The sequence below is a fragment of the Nyctibius grandis genome, chromosome Z, assembly GCF_013368605.1.
Source record: "Nyctibius grandis isolate bNycGra1 chromosome Z, bNycGra1.pri, whole genome shotgun sequence".
Classification (NCBI taxonomy): Eukaryota; Metazoa; Chordata; class Aves; order Nyctibiiformes; family Nyctibiidae; genus Nyctibius; species Nyctibius grandis.
Genome location: NC_090695.1, coordinates 98014831 through 98027576, shown reverse-complemented (window position 1 = coordinate 98027576; position 12746 = coordinate 98014831). Strand labels below are relative to the sequence as shown.

The window sequence follows — 12746 nt, the reverse complement described above, 5'->3', positions numbered from 1 at the left end:
TTCAATTAATCTATTTCTCTTAGAAAAAAAAAATCATCTGGTCAAAATCAAAACCCATACCTAGCTACTACAAATGGCTCAGATAAATTATTTTTATTAATTCCCCTTTTCTTCCTAAAATATGGGATAAAGTGTCATGGCACACTGTCTCTTTGTATATAGATGCCTACACATAAAATTTACAGAGAGCACGTTTGCCTGGCACAGACAAATGCTCCTCCAATGCACACGCATTTTATCGCCCTCTCCGCAGCCAGGAGCGGACAGTGCAGCTGTCTCCCTATGAATATTGGGTGTCAGAGCCCCGGCAGCCAAAGCAAGGGAGATACCCAATACGGACTGACTTACACTGGAATTAGATTAACTCTCCTCCCCACCTCCCTGAAATTCAGTATGATATAATTTCAGCTCTAGCGTTAAAACACCTGTTGAAAACGGCGTGGGTCACGCTGATGACTACGGGATATTCTGACCAAGGACTTCAGTCTGCAAATACTCATTGCAGCTACCACGTGTGGTTAAGTTCATATTGCCTTAAAGCAGAACAGTCAGGTCAAACCTGGCCCTCTTTTCCACCTGTGAAAGATAAGTCTCAAAAAGAAACCCCAAAACCAAAAAAAACCCCCACAGAATCACAGAATCCATCAGGTCTGAAGAGCCCTCTGGGATCATCGAGTCCAACCATTGCCCTGACACCACCATGGCAACTAGACCAGGGCACTAAGTGCCATGTCCAGGCTTTTCTTAAACCCCTCCAGAGATGGTGACTCCACCACCTCCCTGGGCAGCCCCTTCCAATGGCTAATGACCCTTGCTCAGAAGAAATGCTTCCTAATGTCCAACCTGAACCTCCCCTGGCCAAGCTTGAGGCTGTGTCCTCTTGTCCTATCGCTGGTTGCCTGGGAGAAGAGGCCGACTCCCACTGCGCTACAACCTCCCTTCAGGTAGTTGTAGACTGCACTAAGGTCACCTCTGAGCCTCCTCTTCTCCAGGCTAAACCACCCCAGCTCCCTCAGCCGTTCCTCCTATGGAAAATAAATGTTTCTGCTTTTTCCTTACTTTTTTAAAAACCAAAATACTCTGTAAATCATTCCAACTTTCATCGTTCATAGCAACAACTTCCTCAGAGGAAAGCAAAGCTCCGAGTTACCCTAAAAGAGCTGCATCATTTTGCAGTGTCTTGCTAATGTGTCCTCCAGTAAGTTAAAACACTGCGCTTGCCAGCTAACTACAAATACCTTTTTTATCTCCAGAATGAAATAGTGGCCACACTAAAACCCATGGCAAAATTATCACAGAATCACTCAGTTTGGAAGAGCCCTCTGGGATCATCGAGTCCAACCGTTGCCCTTACACCACCCTGTCAACTAGACCATGGCACTAAGTGCCATGTCCACTCTTTTCTTATCACCAGTTTCAACCGGGTTTGGCTTTCACACAGGAGGTTCATGTCTCAGCTACCACCTGTTGAAACGTGCTGGTTTTTCCTCTCTGTGGAAGAGAGGGAGTGGGCTCACCGGCCAGCCCCGGGGCAGGGGAAGAGCATCACGGTGCTGGAGATGACACCAAAACCCCAAGTGAGCAGGATCCACCCACTGCTGTGCCACTTCAGTCTTAAGGGGAGCAACGGCAAGATGCAAACAGCTCAGACTACAGCAGAAGGAAACCCTTGGAAAGCAGAGGACGTTCAGTGAATCGCTTTAACTCGCTGTGCAGAAGTTCACACCATGATCGGTCACGCTCTGCACCCCAGAAGTACTGGGTGCTCCACGAGGCATCGCCAGCAGCTGTCCTTCCCCTGCGACATTGCCCCTTTTTTTCCAGTCATTCTTCCTTTTCCAGAAGGACAACAAACCTATCAGGGGGACAGACTCACTCCCCTTGCTCTCCAGCTTTCCAATATCAGTAAGAAGTAGAGACACAAAGAGCACATGCAAGAAATGTTCAAGTTTGTGTCAAGTTTAGAAAGTTTCCTGATGGACAGGATTCCTGGCGATTCCTAATGGAAAGACCAGGTCCCTCCGCAGTCACACAGCCAGGCTGTAAACACAAAAACCCTGTTAATGATGTCAAAGAGCAGCTCTGAATCTCCTCCATCAACAGGCAGAACATACACGCAAGGCTTAACTTTGAAATAATTTAGATCTTCAAACGGGGAAACTTAAGCCCAGGCATTAGCATTGCCCACACCCCAGGAGCACAGCAAAGCTCTCTTTTCAACTGCTACAAAGCTGAAAGTTGCAACTTTAAGACTTGAAAATATTGCAGAGCAACAAGAATGCTTCATTTTGAAGTCACCCAAAAAAAACCCCCAAAAATTCTGAGTGCAACAGATGCTGACCTCAGAAGAACATCTGAACTAGGACAGAGAAAGGAGAGATGCTTAAAAAAGGAAGAAATCCGTCCACCCCAGCTCTGAGGAGAAGACAATGAGGAACGACGACGATTTATTGCTTCTCAATTGGGTGGTGCCTTTCACCGACGGATCCCAGAACAAAGACATACGTCTCACGAGCCGCCTGCCCCACGGGGGCTTGAGTCTTTTCAGAGCTATGAAAGCCAAAGCTCAGAGGGCTGAAGGACAGAGTCCCCTTTGGCACCTTGTCCTGGGTAAGAGCAAATAACCCCACTCCTGCCCCAAACACCAACAAGCCCAAGATCTGATCTACCTTCCCGCAGCCTAACTCTGCCAGAGCCATTTTCCCCACACACCACCTACATCAAGCGTTTCAAATTTCTCCTTTGCCAAAGAGATAACAGACTGCTGATACTTCACGTTTCTGCAGCCAACGGAGTAGTTCTTGATGTTGTTGGAAGATTTGGAAAAACGTTATCAATAACTTCTGTTCTTAAAGTATAAACCACACAGAAAAAAAGAAAATTTAGCATAAAAACTTTTAAAAGCTTCCAAGTGCTCTCCAGGGTAGTCATTAGAAACTACTTAGGTAACAGGAGGGTGATAACAGTGAGTTAATGCAGCGTTAAATTAGCCCTCCTTCCATGCAGAACTTTAAGTGACAGAGGAATCAGTTGGGAGGATTTTTATTTTATTTTTTAAATAATGAAGTTAATGGATTTCCTGTTTTTAGCTCTGTGGGTGGCTGTCATTTTGAGGGATCCGTATATACTGTATTTAATTACTCTGTCTTAAAGTAACAAAAATTATTTCATCTGGGTCCCAATGAACTCATGGAACCAGCATCTCTCAAGCACGGCCATCAAGGCAAGGAGAACTTGGGAGCATTGCTGCCTGTCAGCGAGATGGGTGCTGTCTTTGGAGATGTCTAACCACAGCAGCTACTGCTTACTCATCGACTTCTCAGCATCTCAAGCCATCCCTCAAAACCTTCCCATGGCCAACAGCCACAAGACCTGTGCCACAGCTCTTGGTGAGCCGAGGGGAATGAGCACCAGGAGTGGTTCACAGCCAGGAGATGGCGGTGGCTTCCCAGGGTTCCCCACTGTCCTCTCCCGCGGGCGCAGCTGAGCTTGGTGCTGGGCCCCAGGGCAACCCAACAGCAGGTTTAACAGCTCCTCAAGACTCATCTCCCACAGCGGGGGATTCACCCCATTTTCCCCGTAAGAGATTATTAGGAGCAGGGTCAATGGTGGCCATCAATAAATTTGGACAAAGATCAGCAGGATTTAGGCCGGCCACAAAGACGAGGGCAGAAAAAAAAAGCTAGGCCTCCTGCGATGGTCCACAAACCACATGCAAGACAGAGAACTTTGTAAATTAAATGGGAAGCGACAGAAGGGACTGACTGTGAAACGAGCCGCTGAAGAACAGAGCTGGGAACAGACGCAGAACGAAAGGAGAGGCCAAGGACAAGGGATGCCACCATGACCAGGCGACACGATCCATCTAGTGTTGGTGCTACACATGGCATTAGGGCACGGCAGCAGGCTCTGCAAGGGCTGCGAGTTCCCACTCAACCAATTCTCAGCAGAAGAAAAGAAAGCGGCTTTTAAAGGCTTGAAAGAAAAAAGCCTGAAGGCAGAGAACAATCCCTGGCTGCCGGAGGGAAGCTTTCCCTGCGAAACCGATAACCTGCCGACTGCGGAGCGCTCTCATCTCCCCTGAAGCAGCTGCCTCTGGTACTGCGGGAAGCAAGACTTGATGGATCACTGGTTTGAATCCAATATCGAGATTCCTCCGCTCCCCTCTGCGGAGGTTCAGGTACACACTGCACATACCAGCGGAGCCCATCTACTGCCAGGTTCCCATGGCACTAGGAAAACAAAGGGGAAAATATGTATCATCACTAAGGAACTCCGGTTCCTGGGACAAATAATTATAACCTGGAAGGGATTTTCTTTCCAATTATCCTTTCTGTGCCGATCGCTTTGAAGTCTGTGATATAATTAAAAGCCAGTTACAGTTTTCTGGTGAGTTTTCTCTCTGGAAACCCACACTGATCAGATGAAAAGAACATGAGGGCCCAGCCAAGTGCACAGAGTCGGGAGGTTTTGGCTTAAAAGAAAATAAGCACAACCAGAACATACCCAAAGGACAAGAAAGGCAAAGGCTGAACCCTCACCTACAGGCAGGGTTTGTTCAGGAATCGATGGTTGTTATACATGTCCCTGCTACGTGACTGGAAAAGCCCCAAATCCACCTCACACAGAAACATCCCATTTGCTCAGCTCGGAGCTGGTCTGCACAGAGCTCTGCGAGCGCAGCGCCCGTCTCCGCAGAGGTCTACAGAGGAATCCTGCACCGGCGTTTCCAGCACCTTCCCTCCATGAAGCCAATAGTGATGCAGCAACTGAAACCTCTCAAAGCCCCTTTACTGCAACGAATGGTCAAGCAAAGCTTCAGAAGGCTGAAGTAGTGGCTCTGAAAGCCTTAGAGAGACAAACCTCAGCTCCCAGCCCTCTTTCACAGCAAAATAGATGTTTTACTCCCAGCATTAATCAAGAGCTGATATGGGACTGATCGGGTCTGAAGTTCAAGTCCACCCCAACATGACCCAGATATACCAGAAGGCTGTTGCATACAACGCACCCTCCCTAGCCCAGCTTGCCTCTCCCAGCAGGGCCTCCCTGCTGCTACTCTGGGGCTGGCCCTCTGCTCGGCTTTGGTGGCCACTGCAGTTTGTGTGGTCACTGTGCCAACAGTAGAGGCTGGGAGAAAACCAGCCGTAATGGGCAGAAATGTTCATTTAGGAAACTTAAGGGCATGATGGGATCATCAAGTGGGAACTCTGACACCACCCTGGGGCTAACACTCCTGGGAAGGCCACCTTGCAACCTGGCCTTGCTACAGGTGGACTCTTTCAGAGATCGAACAGGAGCCTTCAAGCATCTGGGAGAAGTGGCACCTTATTCCCACCTGCAAAGCACTCTAAATCTTGGGAGGACACTGCAACCAAGGACATGAGGGTCCTTTGACTGACAGAAAGACACCAAGGGCTTTGGAAGATGTAGCTGAGTCTGAAATACCAAAAAATCCCTTTAGTGCTCATCTCTTCCAGATCAGACTCCTCCTTACTGTGCTTACTCTCCACCAAGAAAGCCCTCATATAAAGTAGAAATCCAGCAATTTCCCCCTTCTCAAGCAACCTGTTGAACACATTTTATCTGTTCTTTATGGACAGGACCCCTGCAGTCCCGTGCCATGTGCCTGCAGAGCTAAATTGCTAAAAACAGGTGTCTGTTGGGTGTTAAATCCATCTTCAGGCTGCTTTGGCAGCTTAAGAAACCATTAGCAGCTGTTAACATGGTAAGCATGGCAACGTTGAGCCTAACAGCTCGACCAGCCCGCTTTCTTCACCATTTCAAAACTATCATTCCCCACTTGTACACTTCAAGCAAGAACAAATTAAAACCAATACCATGAAGGCACCTGGCAAGCTGTTTTGCTCGCAGATAGAAAGCAAGTCTTGAAATAAAAAGCATATTAGACAAATTTTCCCTGCTGTATCATGTGAGACTCCCACTGCCCTTGCGAGATCACATTTTAGCCTCTTGCAAGCACACGTTTTAGCATCAACATTTGCAGGAGACAATAAATACTCACTGAGGGCTGACTCCTTCCTCCAGCTTCCTCCTCAGTTTGAAGCAGACCTCTCATTTAAAATTTTCTCTACCTCCCTAATTTTTTCCTGACCATAGTGCCTTTAAAGTCCAGCTTGTATGCAGGGTAGGGAAAAAGAGGCTGCGGAGTTCATGATGGCAGGCAAACCCATCCAACACCCCAGCCCTCTGCGGGATCACAGGAGCAATAACAAATGTGTTACCTCAACACTGAGATGTGAGAAGACCATAAGCAGGTTATGGCCAGGTTTAGGTTGAACGTGAAAGGCCATCCTGGAGCAGGAGAAGAAAGATGGGTCCTGGCAGTAAAAAGGAGTCTCAGAGAAGGAGAGCACAACTCCACAAGTTAGCTAGCAGGCACGGCACGTTGATTTCCAATGGGCTGTTCATACCAGTGCATGGGCCAGAGACACCAGCCATGGTCAGGGTCCCACCACCCACCATGACCAACGCTCATCCACACGCATGGGTCATGGTCCCACAACCCATCATGAGATGCCTACAGAACGTGCACTCCAAATGCCCAGGAGGCGTTATCAGCCCCACGAACCTGGTGTGAAGCAGGAGCCTGGGGAGAGCCGGTGTTTGCACAGCCCAGCTCCTGCCAACCACAGTCATCCAAGGAAACGCCAGCAGTGTCTGAGCCAACAGCCGTGAGGAGGGGACCACAGGGCCCATTTCCTTCAGCAGTGGTGAACTCCAGAAACTACTTTAACCCACACATGGAGCTTTCAGTTACGTTCCTGCACCATCTTCTACACTCAAAACCTTAAAAAAAACCAAACAAACAACAACAAAAACAAACAAACAAAAAAACAAAAACAAAAAACACAACCAAACCAAAAAATACAAGACAGCATGAGAAAACCACTAGAGTACCTAGAATATGAATGTTCTGAGTCTAAAAGGGGTTGTGCTCTGTCTGGAGTGAAGGCTATTTTTCAGGATTACAGTTAAATAAGAAAATTGATATTGCTGTGTCCTTTAGGACAACCCCTCCACGCCAGCAGAAGCACACAAGACTCTCCATTCAGCTACATCACTCTGAAGTAACACAACTAACTCTAACGACGCTTCAGTGATGTAAATGTGCTGTAATTCAGGAATGGTTTAATCCAGGCGTTTTTCAACATGATGAGCTCAGAAGCGGCCAAAATGACTAATGGGACCTCAACACCCACAGCTTTAACCTCCAAGAACAAAGGAAGAAAGAGGGAGCAGGAGGAAGGAAGACCAAACGCAGATCGCAGGAAATCAAAAAGCTGCTTTCAAAACCCATCTGATTTTAAAAAGATCTGATGGATATGTAGGAGGAAGCAGCAGTTTTTTGGCAATCACCGGATGAATGCCAAAAAGTCAACTGCATTAGGAAGTTGTTCTCTCCCTGCACAGTACAAAGAGATGAGCAAACACACAAGCAGGCAGAAATGCTGATGGTCAGAGACCTGAACAGTGTGTAAAGTCTTCCAAGTCCTGAAATCTCCCTGGTGATACAAAGAAAGATAAGAACCAGATCAGCAATCATTTAATTCAGCGCTTGAACAACTAAACCTAACACACAAAACATTGAAAATTATAAACAAGAAATCAGAAACACTTTAACATAATTATTTTCAGCAACAGCAAATGGATCTCGGAGGAGGCTCAGAGGTGACCTTAGTGCAGTCTACAACTACCTGAAGGGAGGTTGTAGCGCAGTGGGAGTCGGCCTCTTCTCCCAGGCAACTAGTGATAGGACAAGAGGACACAGCCTCAAGCTTCGCCAGGGGAGGTTCAGGTTGGACATTAGGAAGCATTTCTTCTCAGCAAGGGTCATTAGACACTGGAAGGGGCTGCCCAGGGAGGTGGTGGAGTCACCATCTCTGGAGGGGTTTAAGAAAAGCCTGGACATGGCACTTAGTGCCCTGGTCTAGTTGACATGGTGGTGTCAGGGCAATGGTTGGACTCGATGATCCCAAAGGGCTCTTCCAACCTGATTGATTCTGTGATCTGTAAGTGACCGTTCGGATGATCAATCAGTCTGCAGGAAACATTAAACCTCCAACACGACCGACCCACCCTGGCCAATCTGCTGCCACATACAAAGGACAATTTACCAAAGCAGCAGAAACAAACCCCACCCGTTGCAGAAGCTGGTGTTCTTCCCATCATTACTCATTTTGAAAAAAAAAAAAAAAAAAAAAAAAAAAAAGACAAAAGCATCCTTCGGACACCTTTAAAGCCAACCCAGTAACGGATTTCAGAGACAGAGCAGGACGAGGGACGCAGCCGGCACTGCCCTCGAACCAAAACCTGCCATTTCCAGCTTAAACAGAGAAAAGCTAATTCAAATGCTGCAGGCCTGACGTCAAGATTTCAGCTGATGACCTCTCCACCCCATTCCCCACAAACAGTTACAATTATTAAGGAGCATGTCAAAACAATAAAATTTATCTTTATTTTTTTTTTTGCCATAAGGCAGCCCCAAACATTGCCCCAATTCTGCCTTTTCTGTTCCCTCTACCACAGAATTTCCCCACCACGATCAAATTACTCGTCAGTCTTCACTAGGATACACTAAGAGAGAAATAACTGCAAGAGTCTGAAGATCTCAGATCATTTCTTTAAGCTCTTTTCTCAGTCTGTCCTAATATTCCACTCCCTCTCTGAAATGCGGACGCGCAGTCATCACCCAGAGCAGCTTCCACCCGTGTCAAACACAAGCATGAAGCAGCTCAGCTTAAGACCTACAAAATATCAGGAGTAAATACCCAATTACAATATGCATTTAAATATAAATTTCGACTTTAGCTGATTAAAAAAAGGTAAATATAAATCAGGCTTATGTTGAGAAACAGCCAGCTGTGGCATTCAGTAAGCGTTGCTCTTATTAACGTGCCATTCACTACGTTTCCTCGCCACATGTATAGATATTACTGTGAAACTTCAAAATCTCAGACGCTGGCAAAAGAGCCGGGGACAGACACCCTTATTAATGTGAACCAGCAGCTGGGAGAATGACTGTGGATTCCATTTTTAGGAATAAGCAAGTTTCAGAGTGGTAAGAAAACACAAAGATAAAGCAACACAAAGCAGGGTTATTTATTTTGACAGCTGCGGTTTAATTGTTTTAACTGTTTATGATGGTTCTAAAAGAAACTCTGAAATCCACTCAGTAAAACAAGGAAGCCTCAGTGAGAGCAGCCGGGCTGAGTCCGGAGGGGAGACAGAGCCGAACTGCACGTTCTGGGGTTGGGGACAGCCGTGGGGACAGGGGGGACCCAGCGAAGGGCTCCGGTGCCCCCGGGGCTACGGATGCTCCTGGGAGCCACGCACCCCTGATGTGGAGCCCACGGGGTCCCTGCCACCTCCCTGAGCTGGGCGACACGACCCCGAGACCCGCTGCCCGACCCCAGAGTCCCCCCAGTGTTGCCCGGGTAGGGGTCAGTGCTGGTCACGGTGGCCACGGGGCATCCCGCTCCTGGCTGGCTCCCACTGCTTCAACCCCTCCAGGTATCCCCTGCCCGGCCTGAGCAGAGCATCTGCAGCATCGGCCCAGGTTTGCTTTATTGGTTTAAAATAAATACGAACGTGCTTCCCTTCAGCGGAAATTAGACCTAGCAACACTGCGCATTTAGCACTAATATATCCCAAATATTTAACGCCCCTTTGCCTGAAGGGAACAATAAATCACCATTTCTAGGTCCTTTATTTCCTGTGCCTGAAAACGGGATGCACCTTGAGAATCACAGAATCATAGAATGTGAGGGGTTGGAAGGGACCTCTGGAGATCATCAAGTCCAACCCCCTGCCAGAGCAGGACCAATCTAGGGCAGGACACACAAGAACGCATCCAGACGGGGCTTGGAAGTCTCCAGAGAAGGAGACTCCACAACCTCTCTGGGGAGCCTGTTCCAGTGCTCTGTAACCCTCACAGTAAAGAAGTTCTTCCTCATGTTGAGGTTGAACTTCCTGTGCTCCAGCTTGCATCCGTTGCCCCTTGGCCTATCGCAGGGCACAAGTGAAAAGAGGTTGCCCCTTTCCTCTCGACACCCAGCCCTCATCTATTTATCCACATTAATCAGATCCCCTCTCAGTCTCCTCTTCTCCAGACTCAAAAGCCCCAGGTCTCCCAACCTTTCCTCCTAAGGCAGGTGTTCCAGTCCCTTCATCATCCTCATAGCCCTCCATTGGAGTCTCTCCAGTAGATCTCTGTCCCTCTTGAACTGGGGAGCCCAGACCTGAACGCAATACTCCAGGTGAGGTCTCACCGGGGTAGAGTAGAGGGGGAGGAGGACTTCCCTCGATCTGCTGGACACACTCTTCTTAATGCACCCCAGGACACCATTGGCCAAAGGTGTTGCCAAAAGCCCAGCGAGGGCAACGGGAGTCTGCGGGGAGCATGCCCGGAGGCTGTGCCCGGTGCGGGGCCCTAGGACTTCATTTAATAAAATTAAGAACTACCAGATTAAGTGTGCTGTTAATGACGCAGCCACAGTTAACTGGCATCAGCCTCACATCTTCTACAAGAATGATCCCCGTTAATATTGCCTGAAGAAAAACAAGGTTCTCAATTCCTGGAAGTTATGAGCCACTCTATTTTTTGGAACACACTACGTGTTCGTTTTATGGTTGAGAATGCCAGCTGGGATAAATTACTTCTACTTTGCCTAATCTTCCCTAGCACTTGGACAATAATGTATATTTTTCTTTGTCTTCGGGGTATTTTGCAGAGTTGTTGCCTACTATTGAGCAGTCAATACCATTATATGCTAACAAAATGTAAAAATAAAAATATTCCTCCAAAAACACTTTCGTGAAAGGAAAATCCCAGAAGAGCCACACTCAGCTTCCAAGGAGGCAGAATTCAACATCAAACCTGGCAAAAATGGCAACTTACGGTATTATTTTATACTCTTAAAAAAAGAAAAACAGAAATTAAAACCTAAAAGCCACCACTTACATCTCTGGCAAAGGTGGGGCCATGAGTCTGGACACAGACTCGTTGCTCTTGTATGAACAGGAGCAACACGTGGTCAGCATCTCTCAGGATTGATCACGACCACAGGGGATCAAACAGCATTGCAGCATCGCTCCTCACCTCCTCCTGAACCACTACACACACAATACTATATGCCTCGTGTTTCCTTTTTTCACACTATTTCACTTTGGTGCTGGGCAAACGCTCCATCTTCCCCTTTGCCCTTGGCATGCATCGCCACAGGGGCGGCTGCTCTGCCGACCTGTCCCCTCCGACAGTTTCCAAACCCAAATTCACCTGTTTCAGGAGCAAATATATTTGAGAGACCTGAGCTGTCACGCTCAACTGTCAAGAGAATAATTTGATGGGAGAAGTATCAAGGGAGCGATCAAGAAAATCTTGCGAAGGAAATTAAAACACATATACGTTCCCAAAATTACAACATCCACCCCAAACTCGTGCTAGCTGGAATCTATATTTACCCAAGGCAGAGTAACTACATAATTGCACTCTGCAGCAATGACTACGCAAGACTAAACACGTGCTGCACGCTCCGCGGGAAGTCTCCGGTCTTCCACGATCTGCTTCAGGTCGTGCCGTTGCCTCAGTTTCCCTCCTCTCCCGTGTCCCTTGGGCGAGGTGGCTGTGCGCTGTCACCCAGGTCCCACCACACCAGGCCCCAACGCGATGCAGACGTGCTCCCGGCCCGCTCCCGAGGCACCGGCAGGTTTACAACTGCAGGGCTCTTCACTTCTTGTTTTCTGCCCCATCCATCAAACCAATTTCCCCTGACAGGGAATTAAGTGCACTAATTATTTCTGGCCCAGGGTACTGCCCCCTCTCCAGCTGCAGGGTCTGGACAACTGTTGCTGCATCTATTGGGCCAGAGAGAGCGATGGAGGAATCCTGAAGCTCCTGACACAGCAACATTATGAAGCAACAGCTAATATTTTAGCCTCACAATTCTATTTTTATTCACGTCTACATCCCATAGTCAGTAACAAAAGACAGCAACAAAGACAACCCCAAATCCAGTCCCATCTTTCCTCTCCTCCAGCCAGGAGATCATAAAAAAACCAACAAAAACACAATAACAACAAAACCAACCAAACAAGAAACCCCACCACCACCCTCACAGGATGCAATCTTTCATTTTAAGTTGTCCAAATGTTTAACTGGCATGGCTTTTTCGTCCAGGAATCCATTTTTAAAATCATTAGCCCTTTCCCTACTTCACGGAGCTCTTAACAAACATTCACTACTTATCAAGTCTTCCACAAAATTGAAACCAATTAATTCTTGGGGATGTTCAGAGCAGGAATTTTGCTCCATTTGTGACCACAGATATTCAGTATAGGTTCCTAAGGATGGAGAAGCCCTGGTGACTATGGCCTGGCCACCTGTGAGGTGGGAAGACCCAGCAGTGCCGAGCAAAGGGTTTGCACAGCCAGTTTATCAAGCAAAGACGTTCTGATGCTCACGCAACCTCTGGTCACGGTCCTGATTCAGGTCACCCCACCAAAATAACCCTTTTGCTGCTCTGACAGATCCTGCATCACGACTTTCTAAGACAGACACAGCGTTGGGCATCCAGCAATCATCTACCCACCGCAACTCCGACTCCCTCCTCCAGCCCAGCTGCAAACGCCACAAAGCCTTCCTCGTACAGAAAGGAGGGGAGAAGAAAAGCAGCATGTTTTCCCACAAATGTTACCATTCCCCGAGTTCTGCTGAGAAGCTGCCAGTT

General features: G+C 47.7%; 1 protein-coding gene across 2 annotated transcripts in view; it reads right to left on the bottom strand.

The window, feature by feature from the left end:
- The window catches only part of LMF1 (lipase maturation factor 1), a 202057-nt gene that overhangs the window by 145426 nt on the left and 43885 nt on the right, over positions 1 to 12746 (bottom strand). The window lies entirely within an intron of this gene.